This window comes from Mustela lutreola, chromosome 9, assembly GCF_030435805.1.
Source record: "Mustela lutreola isolate mMusLut2 chromosome 9, mMusLut2.pri, whole genome shotgun sequence".
NCBI classification, from domain to species: Eukaryota; Metazoa; Chordata; class Mammalia; order Carnivora; family Mustelidae; genus Mustela; species Mustela lutreola.
This window is the reverse complement of record NC_081298.1, coordinates 132152987-132171704: the sequence shown is the minus strand read 5'-3', so window position 1 is coordinate 132171704 and position 18718 is coordinate 132152987. Positions and strand designations below refer to the sequence as shown.

Sequence of the window (18718 nt, the reverse complement as noted above, 5' to 3'; positions counted from 1 at the left end):
CTGGGATGTGGAAATTAGGTTGAACACAGAGCCCGCAGAGGATTAAACCTCCTGATATTTGGGGTGTTAGGAGAAGGGAGTTGGGGTAAATTGGTAGGGGAGGTGAATCATGAGAGACTATGGACTCTGAAAAACAATCTGAGGGGTTTGAAGTGGCAGGGGGTGGGAAGTTGGGGTACCAGTTGGTGGGTATTATAGAGGGCACGGATTGCATGGAGCACTGGGTGTGGTGAAAAAATAATGAATACTGTTTTTCTGAAAATAATTAATTTTAAAAAAAATCCCTCCTGATATTTGACCCTTTCTTCCCACCTGCAGGCCTGGTCTCTTAAGTTCTAGCATGTTCTATACCTAAGAATCCCCCTATCATTCCCTGTACCTTCCTGACTGGGTGGCCTGTTGCCATCTAGAGTTAAACAGGTTAAGCACCTGTTTATGAGGGCTGGGGCAAAACAGGAGTCTCACTCTGCAATTCGGATAGAGCTGGGACTCGTCCCACAGTTACTTTAGCTGGAAAAACTTCATGAAGGAGGGAAGGGTTGGTGGAGATCTTGAACCACGCCGGGCTGAAAGCCCACATTTCAGGCTTTCTGGCAGGTGTGTTTGATTGCTTTGTGCCTACAACCAGGAACTGTGAAACGTGGCTACCAATTGGTTTTCATCCTTTGTTTGGCTGTGTCTAATAATGTCAAAACAGCCTGTCAGTTGAACACAAAGATATTAGCTGGTTCATTGGAGATACTCACTTACCGTTTGACAGGCAGAGCCAGAGGACCTGGGAGTGGGGCCCTCTCGCCTCCCTGGCCTCCCTCCAGCCTCCTGGAGTGTATTTGCTATTGTATGTTATGTGATTGCAAGGTGTGAGAGAGGGAGCTCAATGTGAGCCCCGGTGAGTGAGGAGAGCGGCTTTGCGGCGCTCCGTTATTTGATCAGCACTGTTACTCACAATGAGCCCGACCGCTGCTGAGGGACGCACAATACTTCATGAAATTCAATGTTCTCGAATATGTCTATTGTTGCATGAGGATAATTATTACAGTAATTATTAGATCATTTGCAAGAATAGGAATGTGCCCAATTGTCTTCACCTTTATCTTCAAAGCATTAGACAAACACTGCCGTGATCCCTTAAACACTCCCCCCTTGGCCAGCTCACATCGGTCCATTGCTGCACACGGTAATCTTAGGACATAGCAAGGGAAATAACCCCTTCCTGGCGCTGGGCTCAGGAATGACAATCTTCTGAGATTTGTGGCTGCCCTTTATCTGCAGCAACCTTCCTTCCGGCACTCGGTCGGCAGAATGCCCACTCATACCACTACTGGGTGGTGAGAGGTGCGTGGAACTTGAATCGTCTCCCAGTACATGTTTTGCAAGGAAAAGCAGCTTGCTGAGTGTGTCAGGTTCTGTCTGGAACTCTGAATTATAGAAATGAGGGAGAAAGGAGCCTTCTGGACATGGAACCAGCAGGGAGCTGCAGGAGTAAGAGGTCTCGGGGCATCACGGCAGCCCCACCGGAATGTGAGGAGAACCTTGAGTCATTTTCAACCTCAAGTGCATTTGCTAGGCCAGAGAGACCAGAAGTATATTTCTAGCTAACTTTTAAAGTAATGAAAAGGAGGAAAAAATACCTAACTTCTAGTTTGAATTTTAAAATCTTGATTTCAGTTGGGAATTTTCTCGATAGCTTTCTCTTTACAGACTTTGGAGTTGTAAAATAATTTCATCAGACAGCCCGTAATCACACAGCCCCAGAATATTATGAGGAATGGGTGTCCAATTAGCAGCCAGGTTTTACTTTGTTTTGTCCTGCACATACCACATACCACACGGAAGGCCTTCTTTGTTCAGCTGAGTGACACTTTTCAACTGATAATTGTATTATGTTTGTGCAGAACCCAATTAAATATTTTCCCATTTTGAATTGAAAATCAATAGCTTCCCTTTATATCTCTTCTTTATAAGGAAGCCACATTGCCTCCAAAGGGAAAACACCATTTCTAGGGCTTCCAGTCGTTGTGCTGAATGTGAAGGTCATCGGCTGTGTGTGGCATCACACACCGTGGTGTGCTTCCCTCGGACTGTGATAGCTTGCTGAAAGAAAAGGGTTTTAGCCAGACAAGAATTTGGGGGTGATGAAATCTGGTAAACACATTCTCCACCTTCTCAGGAGACATCAGGGGATTCTCCCCAGCCTCCTAGCCTTTCCCGCAAGACAGCAGGAAGCAGCTCGGCACTGAGTCTTGCCCTTCAGCGCAGTTTCTGAGTCCCTGCAGACAGTGAAAAGGTCCTGGGGCTTGGAGGTGGGAGACCAGAGGACCCGCTCATACTCTGGGACAAGCCCATTCTAGGGCCTTGGACCAGACAGCTCCCTCTTCTGAGTCTCAGATCTCTACTTATAAAAAGACAAGAAGACTTCTGATAGAGATGACATTAAGTGTATGTCTAGTACCCTCTGTCAGCTTTAAAGACACAGCAGTGATAAATTAAGTACAAAAAGAGAAATCCGAAAAGAGAAGAGTTAGGCTCAAAAACTTAAACATCACTATAGATTGAAATAGAACTTAAATGCAAAGCAATGAGGAGAGCTGAAGCCACAGGACTTCTGGGTTGTGATCCAAACCAAAGCAGTGGTGGCCAGTAATCCATGGGGCAAAACAGATTAAAGGTGCTCCACACGAACTGGGAGATTAAAGCTCGGGTCTGCACCTGCAGTAAAGTGCCTTAAGGGCAGCTCTCACCAGGACAAGAGGCCAAAAGAAGCTGTGATTGATTCTGCCTGGAGCTCAGGTTCATAGGACAAGGGGTATAGGAGAGCACAAATACTAGAAATGGAACCGAGCTATCTGCTGGCTGAGTGAGAGCATTTGTCATGTCCACAAAAGTGCCACTAGAATGGAATGTGGAGGTGCCTCAGACACGGAGCTTATGTGTGGTCTCAGTAGAGCTATGAGGCGGCATGGAAACTTCAAACTTTATAGGATAAGAAGGACACATCTAGAGGGCAGAGTAAGCTTTCAAGTTAATCTAAGATGAAAATGTTAAAGGCACAAATTTATCTTATGGTAAGAAAAACAGCCAAATACTAGCAGATTGAAAAGCTGTTCTCTTTATATGAAATTAATTTTATAGAACAGCTTAAGAAAAATTAAAAAATAAAGTTGTGTAGGAATATCAAAGATATAAAGGAACAATTTCTATGGAAACAAACAGGAAAATATGAAACAGAAGTGGGCAGAAACTGAACGAGAACAGGAGGTGGAAAATAGAGTCACTTAGATGAGAAAGACTATACAGACTTGATACAGCAAAAGGAATTGGAAAATAGTGCAAAGGAATTTAACTAGGATATCAGTTAAGAAATATAAAAGCTAACAGAGTTTTTAAATTTTCAAATGTGTATCTTAAATAAAGAGAATAGAAGAGTAAGAAAACAGAAAGACAAAATTTTATAGAACTGGAAGAACACATAAATTTGTCAACTAACATTTTACCTCAATAACTAAAAAAATAAAACATAGTCACATGCAAGTATTATAAAGATTAAGAATAAAGAGAAAAATGATAAAAGCAACCAGAGAAAAAAGACAGACTATCACATTTCAACAGTAGGACCTAGAGCAGACTTAACAACAGAGTGACAGGAGGCAGAAAGTGGTAGGTAAAAGTATTCAAAATGCGCAAGAAGATAGCCAAATATGGAATTTTATATACAAAAGTATATTTTGGAATGGGAACAGAAAGACATGCACATTTACACAAAATAAAAAATAGTTTAACAGTTATAGGCCTTCACTATAAGAATTTTTGAGGCACTACTTCAGCAAGGATTTAGAAAGAAAAAAATACACTCAAACTCAAGTATGACAACTATTACAAAAGACAACTATTAGATTACACACACACACACACAGCAAAAACTGATGAAATTTTGGTATCAGAAAAGCAAAGCAATGAAAACTATCAATGACATAAAATCTGGTTTATTCAAATAATCAGTAAAATTCAAAAATCTCTAGCCAGATTTAACAAGAAAAAAAGATTGCTAATTTCAATAATAAAAGAGAGACATGGCTAGAGAGCTTATGGATTAAAAGGATAATACTATATCAACTATATATGTATATAAACTCTATACATTATATAAAATAGGCAAATTCCTTAAGAAATATCTACTATTAAACTCAGCAAAGAAAAAGTAGCTAACCTAAATATTCCTATATTTATTAAATAAATTAAGTTGTAGTTAAGAAACCTTCCCCGCAACCACCCCCCCACACACACACCAACACACACACATGCAAATACCATAGACCCAGTTGGTTTCAATGGTGAATTCTATCAAATGTTTAAGGGTGAAATGCCAGTATTACACAAACTGTTCAAGAAAATCTAAAATGAGTGATGCCTGCATGGCTATCAGCTAAGCAACTCAACTCAGGTCATGATCTCAGGTTTCTGGGTTGGAGCTCTAGGTGAGGCTCCCTGTTCATTAGGGAGTCCACTTTTCCCTCTTCCCTACTCCTTCCCCAACTCATGCTGTCTCTGTCTCTCTCTCTCAAAAAATAAATGAAATCTTTTTTAAAAAATAAAAAATGAGAGAACATTTCTCAATTCATTTTATGACCCTAGGATAGTTATTTTCATTTACCAAAGAAATGGTGAAAAATAAGCATATAAAAAGTTGCTCAGCATTCATATGCCATTAGAGCAAATAAAAGCTCTGAAAAACCTACAACAACAATGGTTATATATTTTTTTTCCTGACAATATCAAGTACTGCTAAGATTTTACAGTAACCAGAACTCTAATTCTTTACTAGTGGGAATGTAAAAGTCGTACAACCACTTTGGAAACAATTTTAGTTTCTTACAAATTTGACTATCATACATACCATATGACTCAGCCATCCCATTCCTAGATATTTACTCAAGAGAAATTACAACTTGTGTTTACATAAAAACTCTGTGTGAATGTTTACAGAGACTTTATTCAAAACTGCCAAGAACTGGCAACATCTCAAACGTTCATCATCTGGTATGAATAAACAAACTTGTGGTATACCATGTGATTGAATACTATTCTGCAATAAAAATGAATGGACAAACTGATATGTGCAATAATGTAGTTAACTTCAAATCTGTTCTGCTAAGTGAAAGGAGACTATATATTGTACGATTCCATAAAAATTACTACATGAAAAAGGAGGAATCCAGACTACATAAAGCAAAGAAAGGATCAGTGAATTTGAAGACAGGTCACCTGATACTATATGAAGAAGGAAGAAGAGGAAGAAAAGAAGGAAGAGAAAAAGAAATAATTTTTTTAAAGTTGAGCAGAACATCCAAAATCTAGAGGACAAATATCAAATAATCTGATATCCTTGAAACTAGAGTCCCAGGAAAAAAGAAAGAGGAAATAAGGAAGGTAAATGTTTGAGGTTATATTGGCTGAGAATTTTTCAAATGGGTAAAAGAAATTAATCCACAGATAAAAAGAGTACAACTAATTCCAAGTAAAATAAAAAACAACAAAAAAATCACTTAGGAATGTCATATTCAAATTTATAAAATTAAATATAAAGGAGAAATATTAGAAATATCCACAGGAGAAAAAAAAACACAATACAAATATGGAGAAGTAATAAGAGTAATAACAAGACAGAAACATGGAAGTCAGATGATAAAGTGAAAATATATTAAGAGTGCTGAAATGTTTTTAAAAATTCTTCAATCAACATATATACAACAAAAATATCATTTCAAAAATAAGATAAGATGTTTGCTGCCAGTATAATTTACTAGCTTCTACTAGACTGGTCCCTCATGGTACTAAACCTATAAATTCTGGGCAACACACACAACAGCAACTAAAACAACCACCTACAATTACTGGAGCAGAACAAAAGTAGCAATATTCTGGAGGCAGATTAGCATTTGCAAAAAGGAATGACACTGTGTGCATTCCCTGTTATCACAACTTTTAGCCAGAGGGTAAACCCTAGTGAATGTTTCAAGTCTTTCTGGCCTGAAACTAGAGGAACTAGAGGAAAAAATGTGAGCAACAAGAGAGTTGAGAAGTGAAGGGGAATTTCCAAAAAGAAGAGGACTAAAGAGAAGTAGTTACAAATTTGGTGTTTGTGTTCTGAATAAGTCTCCGGCCAATCCCTAATTCATGTATATGCATGTGTATGTCTGAGCTAAAAAGGGAAGGAACTGAGATTTAAACTTGTCTGCCAAATGATAAGAGATTGCAGTTTCCTTCAAACCAAGTTCCTTCTCCAACAAAACAAAAAATCGAGACTTTTTGGAAGAATATTTAAAAACCAATAATCTCCGCAACATAACATTCACAATACTCAGGATGTGATCCAAAATTATGTGACATGAGGAATGAAGAAAATGTGGTTCAACTTCAAGATAGAAAACCATCAATGAAAATGAGCCCTGAGATGACAAGGGTGGTATAATAACCCTGTAGGGATTCTAAACCCATAACTATAATAATGCCTCATATTTTTAAATGCTTACAATGAATGAAAAGATGGAAAATATCATCGAAGAAATAGTAACTATATAAAGAACAAAACAGAAACTTCTATGTTTAACAACTACAATATCTAATATAAAAATTTCACTAGCCAGACACAACAGCAGTGTGATAGTTACTATTATGTGTTAACATGGTTGGATTACAGTGCCCAGATATTTGGTCAAAACATTATTCTAGATGTTTCTGTGAGGGTGTCTTTAGGATGAAAGTAACATAAATCAGTGACCTTGTGTAAAGCTGATTACCCTCCATAATGTGAACAGGACTTATCCAATTAGCTGAAGGTCTTAATAAAACAAATATGGAAATCCCCCCAACAAGGATGGCTTGCTTGACAGTCTTGCTTGATGATCTTCAATCTTGAACTGTGACATTGGCTGTTACCTGGGTGTCTAGGCCTGCCAGCCCATTCAGCCACTTAGGAGATCTCGTACCTGCCAGCCTAAAAGGCTGAGACCAATTCCTTAAAATAAATAAATAAATAAATAAATAGATTATCTATCTATTTACCCATCTACATATACACACAAACCACACACACACAGACACACACACACACACTCTCTCTCTCTCTCTATTGGTTCTGTTTCTGTAGAGAACCCTATCTAATAAAAGTGGAATGGAGATGAAAAAGGAAAGAGTCAATGAAACTGAATATGGATTAATAGAATTATCCAATTTAAAGAACTAAAATAAAAGTTAGGGAAGGACAGTTTCTAGGACATGGAGTAATGTTAAAAGGCCTAATATATGAGTAATTGGAGTCTCAGAAGATGAAGAAAGAGAATATGAAGCAGAAGAAAATATTTGAGGAAACAACTCATTTTTTACAAATTTGGTAAAAGACATAAATTTATATAATAATGAAATACAGAAAAATTCAAGCACAGTAAATATTAAGAAAACCATACCTAAGTAAATCATAGTAAAATTGCTGAAAACTAATGAGGTAATTTCAAAAGAATATAAAGACAAAAAGTCACATTTGATATAGGGGAAGTTAGTGACTAGATTCAAATATATTGAGACCAGAAGACAAAGGAACAGCATTTTATGGTTCTAGAGGTGGGTGGGAAACTGCCAACTAATAATTCTACACTCAGTGAAGATATCCTTTAAGAATGAAAGGTAAATAAAGGCAGTTTTAGGAAAACAAAATAAAATAAAATAAAATAAACCCAAGAGAATATAGAGGAAGTATGTTAGATAGAAGGGAAATGAAAGTAGGTAGAAACTCAGATATTCATGATGAAATGACTACCATTGGAAATGGTGAATATCTTGGCTTTCAAAAAATACAGTTTTTCTTTTAGTTATTTAAGAAATGCAGAACAGGTTAAAATAAAATTATAACACCGTAGGAGAATTACAGACCAATATCCTTGATGAACACAGATGCAAAAATTCTCACCAAAATACTAGCCAATAGGATCCAGCAGTACATTAAAAGGATTATTCACTACAACCAAGTGAGATTTTTTTCCTGGGCTGCAAGGTTGGCTCAACATCCGCAAATCAAGTAATGTGATAAAATACATTAATAAAAGAAAGAACAATAACCATATGGTACTCTCAATAGATGATGAAAAAGCATTTGACAAATTACAGCATCCTTTCCTGATCGAAACTCTTCAAAGTGTAGGGATAGAGGGTACATATCTCTCTTTTTTTTTAATTTTTATTTATTTATTTGACAGAGAGAGAGATCACAAGTAGGCAGAGAGGCAGGCAGAGAGAGAGGAGGAAGCAGGCTCCCTGCTGAGCAGAGAGCCCAATGTGGGGCTCGATCCCAGGACCCTGAGATCATGACCTGAGCCGAAGGCAGAGGCTTTAACCCACTAAGCCACCCAGGTGCCGCTATAGGGTACATATCTCAATATAATAAAAGCCACCTATGAAAAACACACAGCAAATATCAGTCTCAATGGTGGAAAACTGGGAGCTTTTCCCCTAAGATCAGGAACATGGCAGGGATGTCCAATATCACCACTGCTATTCAACATAGTACCAGAAGTCCTAGCCTCATCAATAAGACAACAAAAAGAAATTAAAGGCATCCAAATTGGCAAAGAAGTCATCAAACTCTCACTCTTTGCAGATGATATGATACTTTATGTGGAAAACCCAAAAGACTCCACTCCAAAACTGCCAGGATTCATACAGGAATTCAGTAAAGCGTCAGGATATAAAAATCAATGCACAGAAATCAATTGCATTTCTATACACCAACAGCAAGACAGAAGAAAGAGAAATTAAGGAATCGATCCCATTTACAATTGCACCGAAAACCACAGGATACCTAGGAATAAACCTAACCAAAGAGGCAAAGAATGTGTACTCATACATAAAGTACTCACGAAAGAAATTGAGGAATACACAAAGAAATGGAAAAATGTTCCATGCTCATGGATTGGAAGAACAAATATTGTGAAAATGTCTATGCTACCTAAAGCAATCTATACGTTTAACACAATCCCTATCAAAATACCAACATTTTTTTTCAAAGAAATGGAACAAATAATCCTAAAATTTATATGGAACCAGAAAAGACCCCAAATAGCCAGAGGAATGTTGAAAAAGAAATCCAAATTTGGTGGCATCACAATTCTAGACTTCAGCTCTATTACAAAGCTTTAAGCATCAAGACAGTATGGTTCTGGCACAAAAACAGACACATAGATCAATGGAACAGAATAGAGAGCCCAGAAGTAGACCCTCAACTCTATGGTCAACTAATATTCAACAAAGCAGGAAAGAATGCCCAATGGAAAAAAGTCTCTTCAACAGAGACTTTGGGAAAATTGGACAACCACATGCAGAATAATGAAACTGGACCATTTCCTTACACCACACATAAAAATGCACTCAAAATGGATGAAAGACCTCAGTGTGAGAAAGGAATCCATCCAAATCCTTAAGGACAACACAGGCAGCAACCACTTTGACCTCAGCCACAGCAACTTCTTCCCAGAAACATCACCAAAGGCAAGGGAAGCAAGAGCAAAAATGAACTATTGGGACTTTATCAGGGCCAAAAGCTTTTGCACAGCAAAGGAAACAGTCAACAAAACCAAAAGACAACTGACAGAATGGGATAAGATATTTGCAAATGACATATCAGATAAAGGGCTAGTATCCAAAAATCTACAAAGAACTTATCAAACTCAACACCCAAAGAATAAATAATCCAATCAAGAAATGGGCAGAAGACATGAACAGACATTTCTGCAAAGACATCCAGATGGCCAACAGGCACATGAAAAAGTGCTCCCCATTACTCGGCATTAGAGAAATACAAATCAAAACCACAATGAGATACCACCTCACACCAGTCGGAATGACTAAAATTAACAAGTCAGAAAACGATGGATGTTGGTGAGGATGCAGAGAAAGAGAAACCCCTCTTACATGTTGGTGGGAATGCAAGCTGGTGCAGCCACTCTGGAAAACAGTATGGAGATTCCTCAAAAAGTTAAAAATAGAGCTATGCTACAACCCAGCAATTGCACTACTGGGTATTTACCCTAAAGATACAAATGTAATGATCCAAAAGGGCACGTGCACCCAAATGTTCATAGCAGCAATGTCCACAACAGCCAAACTATGGAAATAACCTAGATGTACATCAACAGATGAATTGATAAAGAAGATGTGGTATATATATATATACAATGGAATACTATGCAGCCATCAAAAGAAACGAAATCTTGACATTTGCAACAACATGGATGGAACTAGAGGGTATCATGCTGAGCAAAATAAGTTAATAAGAGAAAGATAATTATCATATGATCTCTCTGATATGAGGAATTTGAGATGCAGAGTGGGAGGTTGTCAGGGGTAGGGAAGGAAAAAATGAATCAAGATGGGATTGGGAGGGAAACAAACCATAGGAGACTTTTAACCTCACTAAATAAACTGAGGATTGCTGGGGGATAGGGGTGGTAGGGATAGGGTGACTGGGTGATGAACACTGGGGAGGATATGTGCTATGGTAAGTGCTGTAAAATGTGTAAGCCTGGTGATTCACAGACCTGTACTCCTGGGGCAAATAATATATGCAAATTTAAAAAATTATAACATTGTCATGTGGCATTTATAATATATGAAGATGTGATACATATAAAATATATCAAAAATAGTCTAATTAGACTGTGAAAAGCTAATGGTGTATATTTTAAATCCCAGAGCCCTTAATAAGCCACTAATAAATAGGCAAAAAATAAGGCTAAAAAGGCAATGTATAGACTAAGATGAAATTTTTAAAAACCCATAATCAAATCATTCAAAAAAAAAAAGGCAAGACGAAGTAAAAGAATTAAAAAAGAAAAAAAAAAACATTGAAATAAGGAGAAGGTTAATAATACAATGGTAGATTTACACATGTTGATGAATAAAACACTCTAAGCAGAAGGCAGAAAACTGTTAGAATGGGTTAAAAAAAATGATGAAAATTTTACACATGAAAGCAAAATATAAGACTCACATCAAATATACAGCGAGATAGCTTGAGGGATACCTGGGTGGGTCAGTTAGTTAAGCATCTGACTCTTAATTCCAGCTCAGGTCAAGATCACTGAGTGGTGAGATCAAGCCCATGTCAGGCTGCACACTGGCTGTGGAATCCATTCGCCACTCTCTCCCTCTTCCTCTGCCCTACTCCAACTTCTCTCTCTCTCTTTCTCAAAAAATAATAAGAAGATAAATAAATAATAAAAAAATATAAAGAGAGTTTGAAAGTGGAGGAATGGGAAAATATATACTTAGAATACAGTATGCATAAGAAGACAAAGATGTCTGTACTATTATCAAATAAAATGGATTTCGAAAATGGATTATGTAAATACTTTTTTTCGTATTTTGAAATTACGAAATTACTTTTTCGAATTTCATATTTCGAAATTACAAAATTACTTTTATTTCGTATTATGAAAAAGAATATTACGAAAAGAGAAAAAGTAACACTAGATAAAGTCAATTCTTCAGGTATTCACAATCACTACAAACCTCTATGTGGCTAATAAAACAACTTCAAAACACGTAAAGCAAAAAACTGGCATAATTAAAAAGAGAAATAGGAGAAAATCCAAGGAATCTATAGGAAAGGACTCCACAACTCATCAGTGAGTTTGGCAAGTTCATAGGATATGATAACCAAGATATGATTCAGGATTTGGATACAGGATATGATTCAAAATCAGTTGTACTTCTACGTATGAGCAATGAACACATGGAAACTTAAATTTTAAATATCATTTATTTTCACTACAGCTATTGAATACTTAGATATAAATCTAACAAAATACACGCAACATTTGTATGCTGAAACCACACATTATTATTTAAAACAAACCAAAGAAGGGGCACCTGGATGGCTCAGTCCGTGAAGTGTCTCCCATTGCTCAGGTCATGACCTGAGGACCCTGGGATTGAACTCTACATCAGGCTCCCTGCTCATTGGAGAGCCTGCTTCTCCCCGCCCCTTTGCCCCTTTCTCTCACTCTCTCACTCACTCTCACTCTATCTCAAATAAATATTAAAAAAAAGAAACCAAAGAAGATCTAAATAAATGGAGAGATATATTTGAAAAAGAGAAATAGACAATTTCATAATCACAGTTTAATAGCTAAATAATATATAACTATTAAATACTGTAGAAATATTTATTTACATAGCTTATATATTACATTTATGTATATAATTTATATTATATTCTAATTATAATATATAATATATTATATAAATATATAAATACCATACATTATACATATTATTAAAATAATAACTAGATAAAAGTAATCATATCATTGGTGTAATTATTATTTGTAGATTATTACCACTGACAACAGGAGAACACATGTTCATTTCAAATGTATCTAAGATGTTCACCAAGATAGATCATATACTGGGTCCCAAAACAAGACCCTACATAATTCAAAAGGTTTGAAATCCTACCGAGTATGTTCTCTGACCATAATAAAATTAAATTAGAAATCATTATGAATAAAACATCTTTAAAGAGTCCCAACTACTTGGAAAGTAAACAGCACATATTTAAATAATGTTAGTCAAAAAAGATAGGACAATGAAGTAACAAAATATTTTAAACTCAATGATAATAAAAATGCAACATTTTAAAACTGGCATTCAGCTAAATCAATGTTTAGAGGAAAACATACAGCTTTAATGTTTACAGATAGATTTAAAGAAAGATATAAAAATCAATGACTTAAGGTTCTACTCTAAGAAGTTAGAAACCCACGGGGTGACTCAGTGGGTTAAACCTCTGCCCTCTACTCAAGTCATGATCTCAGGGTCCTGGGATTGAGCCCCATGTCGGGCTCTCACTCAGTCTGTCAAATAAATAAGTAAAATATTAAAAAAAAAAAAAAAAAAAAGAACTTAGAAACAAAAGCAAAGTAAGTCCAGGTAAAAGGAAGATACAAATATATGGATAAAAGCAACAAATCAATTAACTTTAAAATAGAAGAAAAAATGCCAAACTACGAAACCCCAAGTTTAATTACTTGAAGGAAAAAAATTCAATAAAATTGAGAAATACTTTTATCATATTGAGAAAAGAATAAAGAGTACAAATTAACAATATTGTGAGTGAAATATGTTATATCTGTGGACCCTACAGATATGAAATGGATAATAAAATAATATGATGACCAAATTTATACCATCAAATTAAACATTTTTGGTGAAATGGAAGCATTTTAAAAATATATATAACTTACCAAAATGGCACAAAATAAAATAATCTGAATAACACTTTATAAAGAAATTGGGTTTTTTAAATCAAAAATCTTTACATAAAAAATTTCAAATAATTTTAGTGGTGAATTCTATCAAACATTTAAGGAAGAAATAACACACATTTTTACAAACTTTTAAAGAAGAAATACATGGAGACAAATACTTTCCAAATCACTTTACACTGCCAGCATGATTCTAAGCCCAAAACCCACAAAGACATTACAAATAAAATCACACGTCAGTATCTCTCAAGAACATTAATGGAAAATGCTTGACTAAACACTAAGTACATTAACTGTAGCAATTGTGTCCAGTTTCCAACCCTGACACCTCTGCAAGAACCGGCTGGGAGCATCAACAATCTGAGATACCCCAACTCTTACTGCACCGACACTCATGTTAGAATGTGAACTTCCTAAGGGAAAAAGAAATTAGCCTAGTCCCTTTCTGGGGTCTTCAAAAACCTCTTTCTTCTTCATCCCTGTTCTCCCTCCCACAGGATCTGTTTTATCCTGAGGCTGGTTCTCTTTGCTAGCATAGATGCCTACCATCTACAGCAATCCTTCCTCCTTTTTGCTAAAGGAAGAGAACATCTCTTCCTGGGGTCTTTTGCGTGTTTTTGGTGATGGAGGTAGTGGTGGTTTTTGTTTTTTGTTTTTGGGGGGTTTTTTGATCAAGGAAAATTTTACCAAAAGCCCTTGGAAAATGTCCTCTTACATCTCATTACTTCCAAGTATGTTTCCTGCCCACTTAGGAACAAATCTTGCTAACGGGGAACACCAGACGGTGATTAGCTTAGGCCTGAGTCCTCACATCCTTCTTTGTCAAAAGGCTGGCAATGATTAGGATTGACTGAATGTATTCAAGGGCCCAGATCCAGAGCCAGGCAGCTCCAGGACAGGGAAGGACCAGAAGGACAGCTGGAGACCAGTGGTACTGATACACAGGAAATGCCACCAAGCATTTGTGGTCTGGCCAGCCTTGTGGTGTATCTGTCGCACTTTACATTTTGGGCCCCCTTGGTCTCCTGCAAGGATTACTTAGTCAACAGGACTAATCAAACTGCACTATTCTGCCCTCCAGGGGAGGATACTGTGGCAGGAACACAGCAGGAACATGGCATTGGGAGGGTGAATAGATGATGTCCACCGGTTCAGAATCCGGTGGAATGCCAAATCATGATCATCTAAGGGCATCAAGATGCCTCAGAATCTGTCTGTTTCTCTGAGGGGTTGCGAAAGGTCGTTGGGGCTTCGTGCACCCTTGCTGCTCTTGGCTGAGATTGGGAGGACCGAGATGTTTCGACAGTTAGGAAGGGAGATTCTGCGGCAGTGACTGACTCGCCCAAGTGACTTCTAAGAAAATGTACTCAGCTTTCTACTCTATAGGCTACAGAGCACTTTAAAAACTCTTGCCTCTGTGGCCCGATTAGATTGGGAAATACATTTTTGTTCCACATATTTATTTAAAGGTTTCATTTTCACTTAATAAATCTGTAATCGTGGCATACAGGGAAGGTTTCCCCAAGTGGTAATTTATGCTTATTGTAGAATTACTTTTGAAAGTGCATGGGCTGCCTGTCACTGAGGGAAATTGTGGCCACTCAGTTTTTAGACTTATTGGCTGTTACAGATTTGGGAGTTGATATATATTTGAAATGTTTATGCCTTCTCTTTCTTGTTAATTATCGATCTAAACCCTTATGGATTCCAAGACATTTGTGAACAAGGCTTTCATTAATCCCCAAGGCTGCTGAGGGGTCTGGGCAGTGGAATTCCCAATTTACAGATATGCAAAAAACTTGGGAGACGCAGAGGCTAACTCCCAGGGTCACACAGTGGGTCAGCGATGGCCCAGCTTGCAGAGTTTATGACGGGAGCATGAGACACCTGACTTGCTCACCGAAGATGACCCCTTAGCTGTGCATAGAACGCATAGTGGAGGTTGACACAAATGCGTTGTGGACACAGCCCCTCCTCATGGGCCTCCGTCTACACCAGGGATACCTACCCTGTGTCCTATTTCAGCCCCTGTGTATAATCTACCTCTGGAGGGTAGAGCCCCTTATTCTGAGACAGGTATAGAAGACTTCTGGACCACAAAACCCGTTCTCTCATCTTACATCGCTCCTCTTCCTTCTCCTCCTCTATCTCCAACCTACCTGCTGCTCCAAGCCAATGGAGGATCTCAAAAGAGAAATACCGGCCAGAATCTCTCATCACTTAGTCACCAGAGCACGAGAGCACGGGGAGTCCAAGGCGAGGTGGTTTGTTGATTGTCCTCCTTGGTAGGAACCGGTGCAGGCCTCAGCACTGGCCATGAGCCCTGCCACACCAGGACCCTTATCCCTCAGGCCCGCGGAAGGGAGGAGGAACGGGGGAAGACACTGTGTTTTCCCATTTCCTGTTCTTAAGGGACTTTTAAGGAGCCTCCAGCTCCTTAAAATAACTTCCTCGAGGATGACTTGCTAAAAAGAAAAACTAGAAAGAAAAATTAGAACTGCTTTTCTCTCTCTGTAGAAGGCCACTGTACCTGTCCAGCCTTCCAGAGGTACTCTAGTCACTCTGCGTTCTGGCTTTGAGGCCTCCCTGGCACTCTTCTTATCTCCTTGCTTCCTTGGAGGTCATGACCTTGAAAGAACCGACTACAGTTGGACGGGAATCATGGGAAAGCAGGTATCCGGTCCTGGAGGCCTTGGGTGCAGTGAATGCTACCTGATGGGCAGGAGGGAGCCTTTCCAAAGTGCGTCCTCGCCCTTCAGGAGACCGGAGAGGACCCAGCCTCCTTCCTCATGGGCGGACACTGGAGAGTTCTACAGCGCTCCCCGCCCTGCGTGAGAACCAGCTCGCTCTCGGGGTTCGCCTGGCCAGCCTCTCCCTGCTACACACAGGAAAGCAGCCCCAGGAAGGCGCTGATACTTGCTTGCCTGCGCGCCTCCTGGGGAAGAAATGAGGACCCTGAGGCCCGCCGAGGAGAAGTCAAGTCTTCCATCCTTCAGTCACCTGCTCCTGATGACCAAGTCAAGACCGAGGGGGTCCTCGCGAGGTGCTGCTTCCAGGAGGCCTGTGGCTTTCTGTGTGTGAGCGCGCACACATGGTTTCGGGAGGCCTTCCCCCGGCCCCCACTTCCAGGCCCGCCGCTGCCACCCCATCTTTACTCATTGCTAACAGATGCCACCGCCAGGCTGGCGCGCTGCTGAGAAGGGGGAGGACTGATGAGCTGCCGCGGCGCAGCGCATATGAGGGCCTTGGCTTTGAATTTCAAGGCCCCCTTCCCCCACCCCAAGCCAGGCCTTCCGACAATCTCTGTTCAGTGTCCTCTCACAGGTGGGAGCGGCCGGATGAAAGGCCTGCGCGCGCTGCTGCTGCTGCTGCTGCTGCTGCTGCTGCTGCTGCTGCTGCGGAGCTGGGGTCCGCCCCCCACAGCCTCGCCCAGGCCCAGGAGCGGGCGCTGGCGCGGGAACGCCTCCTAAGGGGCTGAAGAGAGCGCGGCTCCTGCCAGCAGCCGGCGAGGAGCAGTTCCTGTCACGCTCGCTCGTGGCCACCTTCCCTGATGCGGCAAACGTGCCCTGTCTGGGGCCTAGGGCACCCCGAGCGAGAGACGGAGCCGGGAAGGTTAAGGACGGGCACTGATGGGACTCACGTGAGATCCTAGCGTCTCCTTCTGGAACTTCTCTGCGTCTGCCTGAACGTGGTAACGTGCTCACGTCGTGCAGCGTCACGGTTGCCCCGTGGTACTGCGCATGCCTCAAACCCTGCCGGGTAGTAACCTCTCCCCTAATCTCCACCTAGTGCCTGACCATCCTCACAGCCTGGGTTAAGGGATACCTCTCCGTTGAAGCCTACCGTGAGGCCCAGTCTAGGGGGTCCCTGCTGCCTCTGAGCGCCACAGCCAGACTAGCATGCATGGGTCTCCCTGCCTGAGGGACTTGTGTCTGCTTCACCGTCCCCCTGGGGGACCCTCCCTCTCTCACCCCAGGCCAGGATGCACAGCACAGGAGTTGCTCAACAAAGGTGAGCTGGGTCAGTGACACGCTAGAAACCTCCTCACAGTTGGTATCAGAGACCCGAACTGGAATACGGGCTCTGCTGTGCCCACCAACCCTCTCGCCCTCACTCTGCCGCACAGCCACAGAAGACTTGGGATCCTCACCTGGAAGATGGAAACGCTGGTCTCATCCCTGCCATATATACCATCATTCTGGTGAAGTCACATGGGAACTGGACGTTAAAGGGCTATCCCGATTTTTCAACGCAGTACGCAAATAAACTGGCCCTAAAATTGCAATGCTTTTGCTACACCCATTATTACTCCTTTGTTTATGACGATTAATAATGGAAACTGGAAGGAGGGCCCTTCTGAATAACCCCTTTCAATTCCTCACTAATCTCCTCCGGGAGGAAATGGCTTCATTTACTCTCTCCTTGCACCCAGTTTCAGCAGCGAGTCGAGTGGGGAGAGGAGATCGCTCAGCTGTGAAATGGAGATTGAGCCAACCTCTGCCCACCCATTCACCCTCAGGTTCTCACTCATGGGTCTGATCAAGGTGTTCTCATGACCTCAGGTGTCCCCGATGTCTTGAAGTGGACAGAGACCAGCTTCCTGGGATCTAACGTCATATGTATGAAACGTTTAAAAACTGAATGTGCCATGAGAAAACATTAAAAAGAAACTTAAATGCATATTGTCTAAGTGAAAGAAGCCAGTCTGAAGGGGCTCCATACTGTATGATTCCGATCAGATGACCTTCTGGAAAAGACCTATAGAGACAGTAAGCAGTTGCCAGGGATTGTGGGGGAGGGATGACTAGGCAGAGCCCAGAGGATTTTCAGGGCAATGGAAACATTCTGTATGATACTAACATGGTGGGTGCACGTCATTATACATTTGTCCGAATTCATGGATCATATAACACAAAGAGCGAACCGTAATGTGGACTCTGCGCTTTGGGTGGTTATGACGTGTCCATGTAGGGTCAACGGGTATGACAAATGGACCATTGTACTGTGGGATGATGACCACAGCAGGGGGCACGGGGAGGAGGGGGTGCCTGTGTAGAGACTATGCCCAGGTGGCTGTGGGAAATCTCTGTACCCTTCTCTCAATTTTGCTGTACCCTAAAACTGCTCTAAAAATACGAAGTCTTTTTAAAAAGTGAACATGTGCTCATAAAAGAAACTAATATTTGCTTCTTCAGGAATCCTGGAAGCTGAGCTAGCGGTTTGACATTTTATGAAATTTGGGGCCCCTTTCAGGGCTTCCTAGGGGAGAACAAGATGGGACAGGAAATGAGCAGGGTTGTTAAGGACTGGAGAAAAACACGGTAAGAAGAAACGGCCAGGGGAAAATCCAACACAGGGCATGCCCGGGTCCCAGCTCAGCCCCAGGCTGAGATGGAGGCATA

The 18718-nt window shown here is 40.3% G+C and overlaps 2 long non-coding RNA genes across 3 annotated transcripts in view; one reads left to right on the top strand and one right to left on the bottom strand.

The window, feature by feature from the left end:
• Positions 1 to 17757, bottom strand: part of LOC131807341 (uncharacterized) — a 36047-nt gene extending 18290 nt beyond the window's left edge. The window contains exons 1-2 of the long non-coding RNA XR_009344410.1: positions 17467 to 17757; positions 6937 to 7015 (exon numbers count right to left, since the gene is read on the bottom strand). This is a non-coding gene — a long non-coding RNA (uncharacterized LOC131807341). The remainder of the gene's footprint in view (positions 1 to 6936; positions 7016 to 17466) is intronic.
• Positions 16517 to 17996, top strand: LOC131807340 (uncharacterized). 2 transcript variants are annotated; one of them, XR_009344408.1, is made up of 2 exons: positions 16517 to 17327; positions 17749 to 17996. It is a non-coding gene; the product is annotated as an uncharacterized LOC131807340 (long non-coding RNA). The 2 variants fall into 2 exon arrangements; XR_009344409.1 differs by having other exon boundaries at positions 17443 to 17996.
• Positions 17997 to 18718: the final 722 nt, after the last annotated feature.